Below are 15080 nucleotides of genomic sequence, written 5' to 3'. Positions count from 1 at the left end.
GAGCGTATCATTGGAGTGCTCCTGTTCTGCCTAGCACTAGGAACCTAGGAACAGGCAGATGGCTGCTGTTGCTGTGGGGAGATAGCTGCCTGTGCCTCTTTGACATTCCTCAGCACGGAGAGCTCACAGAATGACTTGTGATGCTGCTCCCAGCAGCTGAGGAGGCTAGGAAAGAACACAGAGGGAATCCCAAGTTGCGTAGGGATCAACTCTTCGTTCCACTGGTTAGGCCTCAGCTGGAGTATTGTATCCAGTTCTGGGCACCACAGTTCAAGAAAGATGTGGAGAAATTGGAAAGGGTCCAAAAAAGAGCAACAAGGTCTAGAGAATGTGACCTATGAAGAAAGGCTGAAAGAATTGGGCTTGTTTAGTTTGGAAAACAGAACACTGAGGGGGGACATGATAGTGGTTTTCAGGTATCTAAAAGGGTGTCATAAGGAGGAGGGAGAAAACTTGTTCTTCTTGGCCTCTGACGATAGCACAAGAGGCAATGGGCTTAAACTGCAGCAAGGGAGGTTTAGGTTGGACATTAGGAAAAAGTTCCTAACTGTCAGGGTGGTCAAACAGTGGAACAAATTGCTAAGGGAGGTTGTGGAATCTCCGTCGCTGGAGATATTAAAGAACAGGTTCGATAAATGTCTATGAGGGATGGTCTAGACAGTACTTGGTCCTGCCATGAGGGCAGGGGTCTGGACTCGGTGACCTCTCGAGGTCCCTTCCCGTCCTAGTATTCTGTGATTCCCTCAACACTACACTGTGGGATGCATCCCCCACAGTGCATTGCTCACCCTGTCAGTAATGGTACCACCAATCTGGACACAATCTGTCAATGGAAAAAGCAAGTGTGAACACCCTCTGGTGGTTTTTGTTTTGTCAAATTTTAGGTGTCAACCTAAATTGATCCAAAATTCTCAGAATTCATCTCTGTCCGCAGAAAATATAACTTCCTCCTCATCCTGTCTTTCTGCACTTACCCCCTCTTTCCAATATCTTTCCTGTCCTGCTGCCCCAAAACTATTTGTCCCTTGGCATAAGTTTGCTTCTGTACCACAAAGACAACTCTCTCATTGGTTTGCTTTCATTTTCAGGTATTAGGTGGGGAGGCGGGTTTCAGTAGCCAAGGCAGATGTGTTGGTGGTCACACAATACCAAATACATTCCTGGTATAAGCATTTCAGCTTCCATTAAAAAAAAATTAATGGAAATGGAACCCGTTGCAGTAGAGATGAATTTGCCCCGTGGACAGGGAGTTTTGAGGGCAGCCACTAGATCACATGGATTTACAGTAACCAATCAAATAATTTTACAGCCATTATGCAGCTCCCTTTGCTTTGACTGGGTCCTTGTAACCTTAGGGAATAAAGAGTGCAGGAGTTTGTATCCTATAAAGTTGCTAGGAAACAGACATATAATTGTGTGTCCCTGAGCTCTGACTGGCAGAAAGACCTCAATTTCAGTATAATTACCAGCAATCCCCTTTGGCAGTTCCAGTAGGCTACACTACTCAGTCCCTAACATTACCAGCATTGCACTGATGGCAAGGAAACAGTGTCTTCCCTGTTGTGTTTCTTTGTGGTGCTTCAGATCACCACAGTCAGGGTAACTAGGCTACACACAAGATCCAGCGTAAGCACCATGCGCATTGGCCAGTAGGACTTTATAATTCAGCAGATCTCATGTGGGTCCCTCTAGATCAGGGGCTCTCAGACATCATTGCATTACAGCTCGACTGCTGACAACAAATTTACTACATGACCTCAGGAGAGGGCAACTGCCCAAGACACACCACCTGTGTAGGGGTGGAGCTTGGACTTCATCTGCAGGGTCCCCAGAAAAATCTAATGGGGTCTTTGGTGTACTAATCCACAGTTTGAGAGGAGCTGCTCTTGACCTTGTGAGGAAGGTTACATTTTTATTTCAGGACAGGAGTGGAGTATTCTAATTTAGGACTGCTTTTCCATAACTCTGAGGAATGTGAGCTAAATTCCACAAGGGAGCCACGGAGCCATTCAGAAAGGTGTGGTGAGGAGAGGAGGTAGAGCGGCAGATGAGGACTGCAGTGTTTTTACTCGAGGACCACATCTATAAGTGAAGCAGAGCAAAAAAAAAAAGTGCTGCTTTGTTTTGTTGAAATACAGACTAACACGGCTCCCTCTCTGTTATCTATAAGTGAATTCTTCATCACTTCTACCACCCATTGAAACTTTGAGAAGAGCTATCCCATCCATAGGACAGTTCAGGGAAGCTGCCCCAGGTCCTGTGCTTTGGTGGGCTCCACAGCAGCCGCCCCAACCCTACTACAGAGGGAAGCTCCCGATTCATTTGTGGGGCTCAGGGCAGCCTGGGGGATTATCTGGGCGGGTCTGTGGGTGTCAGCTGTGAGGTCGACTCCACCCTCCCTACACTCTCTGCAGTGGTGTGAGCTGTGGGAAGCACAGCGACTCGGCAGCCTATTCCATTCTGCTGCCATCTCCCAGCTGGGTTGCTCCACTATGCAACATGGGCTCAGCAGAGTGGAGCAGGCTGGGTCTGGGTCAATATGCTTCCTGCTGCTACAGTGAAGTGGAGTGACCCAGCTGGAAGATGGCTGGAGGAGCGTAGCAGGTTGCTGGGTGGCTCTGCTTCCTGTGGTTCCCTCCATTGCAGTGAATACTGGGGAACCCGACCCCTGCTGCCATCCTGCACCAGACCCCTTGGTAATTCCCCAGGTTGTGTCACTTGGGAGAGTGGTTTTTGGGGAAGGAGGGCAATGGGGACAGGAGATGGTGGAGTAGGGGCAGGAAGAAGTGGGCTGGAGCAGAGGCAGGGCTTGGAGGAAGGCCTGTGGTGGAGGGGTGGTGTCCAGGGTCCCACACCTCTCTAGGGATGGTTTTGGCTCTGAGCAAGGTTCTAGACAAAATAGTAAAAATGCCTGAGCCTCAGGAACCCTCGTGCTTTTTGACATTGCTTCCACCAATGGAGCTGTACCGGTAATGCTGGTAGTAAAAGTACTAAACGTAGGCAAGACCTACAAGTTGGGGGAAAACAGCTGTAATTGGTTTTTAGCCCTTCAAATCAGGGACAATCCTATTTACCTGCAGCAAGTACTGAGAGCTTTAGTCAGTTGATGGTCTGCTCAGTGCAGCTGAAGGTCCCTCTGTGCTGCTGGCTTTTGTTCTGGAGGATGTTGCTGCTATTGTTAGATTTCTTTCAGTGGGTGCAGAACATTGTTCTCAGAGTCTGGTGTGCTGTCAGAGGGGAAATGGGGTTGAGACTAGGAAGTGGCTTAATCTCATTTTTATAGATAGCTCTCTTTGCAACCTTCATATTCTTTTCTGGTTTCACTTCTGGAGAAGGTTTTTTGATACTCTGAAAAATGCATTACACATGAAGGCCCTATGTGGCTAGTTGCAAAGCATGCTACCAGGGGAGTAGCTCATATCTTCTGACACCAGAGCCATTATGGTTTTCTTTTAAATTATGTCTCACTATGCCAGCATTTCCCAAACTGTGTTCTGTGGAATGTTGGTGGTCCAGGCAATGTAATAAATGTTCTATGAAAATATTTCAATACTAGTGATACTTTTCCTTCTAAAATATTAAATAGGAAATCGTGTGCATCAAACATACTAAGGTATTTGAATAGTATTTAGATTATAGGTATGGTAGTATTTATAATATACTAGTATAGTTATTATGCAACTTGTGCCAAAGCAGAAATGCAAAAACACTCTTCCCATTTAAAAAAAACCGTCAAATGTTAATTTTATTTTCCAGTAGTTTTCTGTAAAAATAACAAGTTTATAAAACCACAAAATTTAAAAATATTTTACCATACCTAATTTGTTTTGCATTTTTTTTTCATAAAAGCTTTACGGAAGGACAGTCCTTTTTCGAACAATATAGTCCTTTTTATTTTTGTAGAAAAGAATGATACTAGCCATCCTTCTTTTGGCTGTTATAGTGATGCTTTGTTTTGGGCGTGTATTTAATTTTTAATTTTAATATTTAATTACAGGGTTGCTAACTGTCGTCCTGTGAGAAGGACATGAGTCTTTCATTCAGATGATTTTCTCTTGTTATTTTTGTTCTTTGTAAAATAAGACATCTAAAAATGCTAACTCTTACAAAATTAGCTTTTGAGCGTTATGGGAAGCAATTTTTCAGCATGATCACCCCACCCCTGCAGACCTGGGCCAGGGTGTATGTGTTCCATCAATAAATTCCAAGTCCAAAAGTGTCCAGTGGCCAAATTAGTTTGGGAAACACTGTGCAGATACATCAGTTTGAACTAGATTCTCATTGTTTTTAAATATTGTCAAGTCATTTTATGTATCATTGTATTAAGCCCTGTTGTATAGAAATTTAGTTATATTTTGTAGAACAGTTCCTACAAGTAGGTAAGGTAAAGACAAAACTCTCTGTTCCCTTTCTTTTTGGATTGCTTAATTGATTGCCCCGTTGAGTGAATGAGGTGTGAATGGAAAGGTGTGGGAGACCAGCACCTCCAGGTGTGGAGAAAGTAGATCCAAGCCCAGTGAGAAGAACAGTGGAACCTGTGAAGTGGGCCCATTGAAAGAAGACTGGACACATGGAGGCCTTGGGAGTCACCAGCAAGTGCCTGCCTTTGGAAGCACCACCCAGAAGAAGGTGCTAAATGCATATTCTTAAAACTGCTCTCCCAGATTATGCATATGCATGAGATGGCTAACTTGTGGCAGCCTGCCTGAGAGAGAGGACTGTACAAATGAAGGCATCTTGCACAGAGACCCCGGGTTTTGTCTTGTCATCACTGGAGAACTGATCCAGCTCATCAGAAGCCCAGCTCCACCCTTTCCCGCATCTAACTCACCTGGCTAGTGCAGTTGTGGGGAGCAACTATTGGTAACAGCAACAAGACAGGAGTGTGTGTGTGTGTGTGTGTGTGTGTGTGTGTGTGTGTGTGTGCGTGTGTGTGTGTGTGTGTGTGTGAGAATGGGATATATCATTTGCATATGATGTTGATTGCTATATGTGTATTACCAATAAAATGGCATTTTGCCTTTTCCCCTGAAAAGATCCCGTGCAGTACTTTTCAGTACAAGAACTGCACTATGCCGTTGTCACCATTCCTAAAGCAAAATTATCCTGTTGAATTTGCACGTCTCACTACTTACCATAGTACGTCTCTCTTGCTTATTCTGAGCTCACAACTGCGTTAGGTGGGGATGCTCCACATGTGAAACAAATGCAGAATACGCAATAGCAATCATCAAACAAACAAACAAACAAAAAAAAAAAGATCCCCAACCTGACTTGGACAGGTGTAGTGGTGTAACCTACCGACCCAACCTTAAAAGCAGAATAGGTGGAGTATTGGCCTGAGCAACAAGTGTAAAACCTGAAAACAAACAACTAATTTTGCATCTGCACTTAGGCCAGGTCTCCACTAGCAGGTAAATTTGACTTTAGCTACAAGAAATGCCTAGGTGTTAACTTTATCTAAAATTGATTTTTGCCACCTTCCACCCAGCGGGAGGTGAGACACAGCAACTGCCAGGAGTATTGGGGCTGATGACAGTGCCATGACAGTTCAATGTAGCGCATTCCCACTAGGTGTGCTAAATTGAACTCTGCAAGATGGACCGCCAGTGCATTGATCTTCCCATAAGTGTAGGCATACCCTTAGTATCACAGATACGTAAGCCTGGAAGAGACCACAAAAAGTCATCAAGTCCAGCCCACAAATTTAGATTACTCCTGACAGATATTTGTCCAACCTGTTTTTAAAAGCCTCCCATGCTGGGAATTCCACAACTGTGCTTGGAAGCCTATTCTGAAGCTTAACTACCCTTATAGTTACAAAGTTTTTCATAATATCTTATCTAAATCTTTATTTCTTGTCCTACTTTCACTTTACATGGCCAACTACTGATCACCACCCTCTTTATAACAGATCCTAATTAACATATCTGAAGTCTGTTCTCAACCCCACCCTCTATCTTCTCAACACAAAACATGCCCACTGTTTTTAACTTTTCTTCATAAGTCAGGTTTTTAAGCGTTTTGTCATTTTTGTTCATCTCCTCTGAACTCTCTTCAGATTGTCCACATCTTTCCTAAATTGTGTAGGCCAGAATTGGACATGGCACTCCAACTCAGACAGCACCAGTACAAGTTAGAGCAAGACAATTTCTTCCCATGGTTTACATAAAATATTCTGGTTAATATACCCCCGAACAATAATGTCAGCCTTTTTTCCCAGCTGCATCACATCATTGAGTTATAGCAACCAAGGGTCCTGTGGCACCTTATAGACTGACAGAAAAGCTCACGCTCAAAACTTTTCTGTTAGTCTATAAGGTGCCACAGGACCCTTCGTTGCTGTTACAGATCCAGACTAACACGGCTACCCCTCCGATACTTGACATCATTGAATTATGGTCACTTTGTAATCTACTGTTGCCCCTGGATCCCTTTCTGCAATACTACTGCCTAGCTATACAGTTATGCTCCATTCACTATTTATGCATTTGATTTTTCCTTTCTAAGTGACGTACATTGCACTTGCTTTTAATGAATTTTAGTCTGTTAAATTCAGACCACTTCTCAATTTTTTTCAAATTTGTTCTGAACACTAATCCTGTTCTTTAAAGTGCTTGTAATTCTTCCAGCTTGGTGTCATCTGCCAAGTGTATAAGCATACCCTCCAGTTCATTAATGAAAATACTGAACCATAGTGGACCCAGGATTGGCTCCTGCAGGACCCCATAGATGTGCCCTCCCAGTTTGGCAGTGAGCCATTGATAATTACTCATCTTTTCAACCTATTGCTCACCTGCCTCATAGTAATTCAATCTAGATCACATTTCCCGTGTTTCCTTAAGAGAATGTCATGTTGGACTGTGTCAAAAGACTTATTAAAATCAAGATATATCATATCAACTGCTTCTCCCATCCATGAGACCACTGATTTTGTCAAAAGAAGAAATTAGGTTGATTTGGCATGCTTGGTGCATGACAAATCCATGCTGGCTATTTCTTATAATAACCTAGTACCTTCCAGGTGTTTATAAGTTGATTTATGTATAATTTGTTCCAGTATTTTTCCAGATATCAACGTTAGATTCCTGGTCTATCATTCCCCAGGTCCTTTCTTTCCCTTTTTAAAGATAGATATTATGTTTGTCCTTCTCCAGTCTTTTGGGACCTTCCCTGTCCACCAGGAGTTCTCAAAGATAATTGCTAACAGTCCCAGCATTGCTTGAGCTAGTTCTTCAAGTATCCTCTGATGACTTTTATCAGGCCCTGCCAACTTCAATACATCTAACTTATCTCAATATTATTTATCCCGTTCTTTCCCTCTTTTGGACATGCATTTATTCCTCATCATTGTTAATATCACTTGTGTTGATTATCTGGTCACCATTAACCTTTTTAGTAAAGACTGAAGCAAAAGAGTTATTAAACACCTCAGCTTTCTTTATGTGTCTTCGTTAAAATAGACTGTCAGCTCTAAAATGCAGGCACAATTAATAAATGGGTGTTAGAGCATTCAAACACGCAACTACCTAACTCATCCCTCCAAGCAGGCAGTTTGAGATCTTAAGGCTATGTCTGTGTACAAACTTTGACACACACAAGTTATGCTGGCATGAAACCACTGAGTAAGATATTACATATGCACATGCATATTTGACTCATTGCATTGGCAGTGCGCGTACTCACCAGAAATAATCGTTTCAATGCAGCGCACTGCACCATGTGTAGGTATCCCAGTATGCAACTCACCACCATCCAGACCAGTCATTTGGGAAGTTTTGGCAATGCATTGTGGGGCAGAAACAAGGTGCACAGGGAAGAGTAGGAGCCAAAGGTCAAATTCCTCGCATACAACTTTCTCCATCCCATAACGTCATCCATACCCCTTAATCGTCATGTCTTTAAAAAAATCTCATGAACTCATGGGGCCCTCCCTATCTGCCATCTCTGACAGAAGCATGGAATCTGCACAGCACTGCATTATTGCAATGAGCACAGCAAGCAGAGGATGCATGATCCTCCGATATTTACAGAGCGGCAAGAACTATATCAGCAGGGAACAGGATGATTTTGTGGAGGACATCTTGCTGTGGGACATGGGGAAAAAAACAAATTCAGGATGGTTGGTGGCATTCGGGGAGCAGCTGCAGAGAATGGAGTGCTGCTTCTGGACCTGAGAAACACGTCCTGATTTACAGGACTACATTGCAATGCAGGTTTCCGGTGATATGCAGCAGCTGCAGAATTTTCAGCTGCACAGGCCACATCTCTGGATCTGTAGGTTGAGCTCACCCCAGCTTTCCACTGCATGGACACTGGATAAGAATTGCACTGATGGTGGAGAAATGAGGGTGATTGCACTGTGGACTCATACAACACCCAAGTACTACTAGTTTGTGGAAATCATTCTGGTGTTGGATAATCCATTGTGGGAGGCATTGTTGTGCAAGTGTGCTGGGCCATTAAGCATCTTCTCCCAAGCAGGACCGAGATTTCCCCCCGCAGTATGCACAACATAGCATCTTGCAGTAATGGGGCTCTCAAATCGCAGTGGAGCAAGAGATAGGCATGTGTATCCTTTTGGCACCTGCCCAAAGTATATCAACAGAACGGGCTACTTCTCCATGATTATACAATTGTCAATTGAGCATCAAGGATGCTTCCATGACACCTGTGATAGATGATCCTGGAAGGAGCATGACACTCATATCTTTAAAATTTGGGACCATTCAGAAAACTGCAAGCAAGGACTTACTTACCTGACCAGAGGATTACCATATAGACCACGCATATCAAACTCAAAGCCTACTGAGGGCCACACAAACAAAAACTGATAGCTTTCAGAGCCACCAAAGACAATGTTCTTCTATTGGAAAGTCATTACTATTTATTGTTTTAGATTATGTTCTAGGTATATTTTATAATATTTTACAGGTCTTGTTTGACTATAATACAATACTTTGAATTGAGAATTTAATACGAAATTTATTGTTTTATGGCTTTATTAATAGTTCATAACATTTGATGTGTCAAATTATTTGCTCATATATAGTAATTTTTAATTTAAATATAAATTTAAGGTACATTTTAATTATTTTTATATCATATATAACATTTTTGTTGAAATAAAAACAAGTATAGACAGTGGTTAATCAAATGGAAAAGGCATCTGTGAAAATTTGAGATATTTTGTAAGTTTGAGATTTTGCTCTCTGCTCTGGCTGGCTCCCAGCCTGGGGGTGGCCAAGGTTCCCCTGGCTCTGGCTGGGTCCCTGGGTCTGGATCTGCCAGCACAGGCTGCAAAAATATTCAATTAGGCCACATGTGGCCCATGAGCCACATGTTTGACATGCTTGATATAGACGAAGCTGAAATACATTAGTGATCCTGAGGGGGCAGAATCTAGCCTGCCACTTCCTCTCCTGGCTCATAGAGCCGTACACCAGCCACCTTGACAGCACCAAGGAGAGATTGGCGTGCTGACTCAACGGGTGCAGAATGACGTCTGAATGCGTTTTTGGCAGACTGAAGGAATTGCTGGCATTATACACTCATAAGATTTTATCTCTGTGAGAAAAATATCCCAGTGGTTATAGCTGCCTGTTGTGTCCTGCAGATCTGTGAGGCAAATGTGGAAAAGTTGCTGCCAGGGTGAAGGGTGGAGGTGGAGCAGCTGTCTGCAGAGCTGGAGCAGCCAGACACCAGGGCTATTAGAAGAGCTCAGTGTGGAGTTATACTGCTGAGGGATTCCTTGGAAAAGCATTCTGACAGTGAGACACAGTAATGCATTGCAGCAGACTGCACTTTTGTGGGGGGTCTGTTAGGAACTGTGCAATACATATATTAACGCTGTACATTTGTAATTATTACATTGTATGTGTCGCTGATCCCACGGTCTGTCTCGCTGTACAATAATTAGTAAGAGGCGGGAGGGCTTTCACTGCCTGGTACTGCCAGGCATTCTGCAGTGGAAGAAAACCAGTGCAAAGATAAATCTGGGCAAATTCAATGAAAATACTTTAAAAATGTAGTGAATTAATGGAACCAAACTTAACAAGAGGAACGACTCATCAGGGCCGTTTTGGCTACCATGTACAGCATCCATGACTCTCACAGGTGAGTGTATGTGAAGCTGTGGTTGTCCCTCTTTCCCTGCCAGGAGTGGCAGGGGTAGGCATTTGGTTCCTTATGCTATGTGGAATGTTAAAGGGGAGGGGATAGGGAGGAGGTGCAATGGGGTTATTCAGGGACTGCAGTGGGAGGTGAGACCATGACTGTTGAATTAGTAGGTCCACAAGGTTCTGCAGTGACTGCGTTTGCTGCTGGAGAAGCGTCATTATGTCCTAAGGCATCTCTCTTTCTTTTTCTTTCTGGGACTCCTGGGCAGCGTTCCCTGTATGCTGAGGGCTTGTGCAGCCATGCAGGACAGATTGAGGTGCTGCCCTGCTGATTATCAGAGTGCCCACAGCTACGTCCAGTGAGCAGCGTGTATTTTTATTGGTGCTGCACAGGTACACCTGTCTTGGGGCATTTATTCCACCTGTGGATGGGAAAAAATAGAGGGAACATTGCTCCCAGGCCTTACTCCTGTTCATTGTTTCTTTCTCCATACAGACTAAAGTATTCGCCCTCCAGGCCCAGTGCTCATGGGCTGATGCAGCACTGGCTTGCAAGACCTCACTGGACACGTCAGCCCGAGTCCCTTGACTTTTGCCTCCTTAACTGACTCAAGCATTCTGAGGGAAAAGAGGACAGCAGCTACAGATAAACCACAGAGAGGTACCACTATGGTTAGAGTCACTATGGAAAAGCAATAATGTTGCCATCCCTAGAAACCATCAGGAGAGGACTGCAGAGGACCTCCATGAAAGCGTATTCAGGAGCTACCAGACGGTGTGAGGGAACAACCCTGCATACATGAATAAATTGCTTCACATCCCCTCCCTCACGCCTAATTCTACATGGGAATGAAAAGCAAATAGCATCTCTACCTCTTTGGTGGTATGGCACCATCTCCTAGTAGGAGTAAATTAATAAGAAGTTGACAGCTCTGTGCGTCATTGTAACAGGAAATACCGGGCTGCTTACCCAAGGTTCCTTCACTTGCTCAAGGGCTGGGAGTGACTGGACTGCACTGGAGTCTCAGATAGGTCCTGGCTTATGTTATAGCTGAACCTACCCTGGTCACATCTGCCCCCATCCTCTTTCTCGACCTGGTCCTCACTGTTCATGGCAGAGATCTGTGGCAGGCTCCTGAGGGGGACCCGCAGCTGTCTGTGGGATGGGGATGGAGTCTTCACCAAGGGTGACATGCAGCGTTTTGTGACAGTGGCCAGTCTGCAACTTGGCACCAGATGACTGTTGTCTTCCATTCAGGGGCAACGCATTGGGGGGCTGGGGTTCATGAGAGGGTCACATGCACCCCTGCAGCTTCCCCCACTCACCATCAGCCCCACCTTCTCACCATCAGCCCCACCTTGCTTCTAGTAAGTGCAGGAGCGGTCCTACCCCGGCCCCGGCGTGGCATAGCCCAAGAGTAGCATGAGCTACAGCAGCACTGGCCACAGGGCATTCAAAGATCACCTCAGTTGTGCTCGTCATCTTTCCATATGCACCACATTACATTATACTTTCTAGAGCCAGGCACCCCCAGCTCCCTCCTTTCTAATTCAATGCCAGCAGCTCACCAGAACTGCCAGGGCCGCCGCTACCACCGCACCGAACAGGCGGGCAGCGCTCCCAGCACGTAGCTCTCAGGAGGAGCCACATTTAAAGGCTCTAAGAGCCACAGGTTGGCCACCCCTATATTCTCCACAATGCAGTGTCCTATTCACCACACGCGGTGAGTGGTGAATGTATTGGACACCCCTGAGCTAGAGCAAGGCTCTAGCTTGCACTGTTCTTGAGCCAGGCCACTCTGCGGGAGAGGTAGAACCACCCCCTCCCACTCACCAGAAGTAATGCACTCCTTCCAGGGGAAGAGATGGGCAGAGATGGGTCAGGAGCATGCAGGGGATGGGGCAGGTCTTGGAGTAGAAGTGCGTACGTAGCTGCTGGCCCCTGTGACTGGTGGCACTATTTGCCGCTGCCTCTGTGCCTCAGTGCCTTCTATTTCACGTGGTACCGCTGCTGATTCCTGTCCTTTCCTGTCCTGTCCTGTCCTTTCTCCTGCATTCCCCCCGGCAAACTGCCTCTGGCTGCTCTCATTTCTATGGCTGGTCCATGGCTGTGCCTGCACAGCCTCTTCTCCCCACAGGCCCAGAAGAGCCCATACCTATTAGCTACGCGAGGCAGGAGCATGTCCAGCGCGTGCCGTTGGCAGAGGCAGCTGGGCAGGTGCACATAAAAGCGGAGAGCTGCTAGGTGTGATTGCCAAACAAGGCCACCAGGAAAAGGCATTTCGCAAATGTGCAAGGGTTTAAACGAGGGAAAAGGGGTTTCTGGTCTCGTGATCCCCAAGCAGTGGAGTTCAGAAAGGGGCCACAGGCATCAGCATTGGACATTGGAGAACAGCTGCTGGAGAATAGTTGGAGCTGACAGAGGCAGCACGTTGTCTACACACATGCTGTGCTGATCTCAGTACACTGACTGTGGGCCCTGCACTGTTTGGAGAGGTGGTGTCACTGTGTTGCCATCAGGGTCACTTACTTCAGTAGGAGATAAATTTCAGTTAGGTAGGTGCAAGGCAGTTCACGCTGACCTAGCTTTGTAACGGAGGCTCTGCGGAACTCTTACCATTAGCACGCTCACATCATTGCGCCGACATTTTGCGCCCACAGTTAATCCAGGCACAAAACTGAAGGCAAGTTGTCAAAATCAGGCTGCAAACATGCTATGGCACTTACAGTAATATTAGGGTTTTGCTGTGGTATATTGCCCAATATTTCTTGCAGTGTTTCTTGTGCACTTGGGCAGCCCCTCAGGGGAGAGTCAAAGGCCACCCAGTTGAATAACAAAGTGCCCACAGTGAGGGTGTGTTGCTATTGGCGGTGCCCAGTCACCCACGCCTTGGTGCACATAAATTATTTTGCACTTGGATGAAAAAACTCTTCCCCTCAATGGAAAACATTAGAGGAAACACTGGTTTCTCACCTTTCTGTGGTTGCATGGTGTGCTATGCACAGGTGAGGGACTGCTGCCTTTCATTTCAGAAAGGAATGTGCTTGCCTTGGGAAGAAAGGCTTAGTCACGTAAAATACCAACAGAGATGAGTGCAAATGCTCCCAAACTTTGCGAGATTTTTTTAAATTCAAGCCTAGAACTAGCGCTGACTTTTCTCAAATGGCCCCAAACTAAGTTCATAGATCTTAATACCCACAAATGTTGCAGTATTCAGTTCTGAATTAACCCTTTTCTTTTTATATTTTTCTCATTTTGATAGAAGTCGTCAGGTTTAAAAAAGAAAAAGTTTTAAAAGCCCTGAGGGAGTGAGGCTTATCCTTGCTAAATCACAAGGTTCACCACATTAAGTGTAGGGACATGCCCACAAACGGGAACTGGCTGTTTTTACTTTTGTTCTTGAATGCTTGCCAGAGCCTGTAAGACAGCACAATGAGGTTCAGCCATCTACCATCCCTGCACAGAAGCAACCCGCTGGCATATCAGACACCATCAGCTGTTTGCCGGTGGTGTAGATGTCCCTATTGCAAGGCTGCTTAAAGCCTGAGTGAAGAGAAAGAATAGAGAAGGCTAGAGGCACTGATCGTGTCTTCTCCTAGGCAGCTTGACACAGTTGAAACCTGGCTTCAGTTCCACTTCAGGGTTAGAGACAAAAGCAAAATAGTGACCCATTGATACAATCTAGGTGGTTTCTAGATTACCCTAGATTTTGCACTTGTTTAACAATTTTCACACCTCTCACTCACAGAAAGTGACGATGAGAGCTAGTTCTGCACCAACACAAGGATCTTTAGTTCACCCTGTATCCCAAACCAGCTCCCTGGAAACTCTTTATTCACCACTGTCCTGTAATTGTGAGATGGTTTGTATGATGTATGCCTTGTGAAGTATTGCTTTAAAAGTCTTGACCTGCTGAACATCAATATCCTGTTGAATTGTACGTGCTGTTCTTGCATGTGCTGTCATTGTGCGTGAAGTTCCGAAATTCTGCTGTTTGTGTGTGCCTGAAACATGTTGTGAGGGTGGGAACACCCACAATTAGTCTTTCAGGAACAACCATGGAGTAGTCAGACAGCAGTTAATGGCTCATCAACACCCCCTCTGCTCTCTGATTTGCTCACCTAGATAATTTTTTTCTGATTTGTCAACTTTGATTATTCTTTTTGGTTCTCTATGCCTTAAATATTGAGTCTGTTCTGGTGTGACTATGGTCTGAAGAAGTGGGTCTGTCCCACGAAAGCTCACCGCCTAATAAATTATTTTGCTAGTCTTTAAAGTGTTACTTGGCTGCTTTTTTGTTTTGATAGTGTATAGACTAGCACGGCCCCCTTTCTGTTACTATCAAGGAAAGTCACCACTATCCCAGGCATAGATGCTGGCTTTGTGGGTACTCCAGGGCTGGAGCACCAACTGGCAAACCTCCTTCAGGTAGCCCCCTCAACAAGTCTCCTGTCTGCAGCTGGGCCTCGCGGACCAGCACCTTCCTCTCCCTCCACACCACCTGTTTTGTGGAAAGTTGGCGGCATGAGGACCCAGACACAGCACACTCAGAGGAGCGGGTGGAAATGGTAGGAAGAGGCTGATACCCCTATCACAAGCACAGATCTCCCAGCACGCTGGAAGAAACTATAAAACAGGGGAAGTGACATCATTACTTGATCTGTCCCTTCCCATAGCCCTCTAAATTTCAACATGGCAAAGAAACATCTGGAGGACAAAGGCTTTGACCTGAGGAGGGTAATGCTAGACTGGAAAAGTCCCAGCTTGTATACTGAGGATCTGTAACCTGCTTTTATCACCAGTCAGGGCAAGACATTGCTTGATTCAAATTCTCTTTAGTTTGTAAAAATCAGACTGTAAATTTATTTTTGTTTCTTAAGTAACCAACTCTTATCTCTGTTTGCTACTTACAATCACTTACAATCTATTGTTCTGAAGTCAATACACCTGAGTTATTACAT

This window comes from Carettochelys insculpta, chromosome 3 (assembly GCF_033958435.1).
Source record: "Carettochelys insculpta isolate YL-2023 chromosome 3, ASM3395843v1, whole genome shotgun sequence".
In the NCBI taxonomy this organism is placed as follows: Eukaryota; Metazoa; Chordata; order Testudines; family Carettochelyidae; genus Carettochelys; species Carettochelys insculpta.
Note: the sequence above shows the minus strand (reverse complement) of the source record.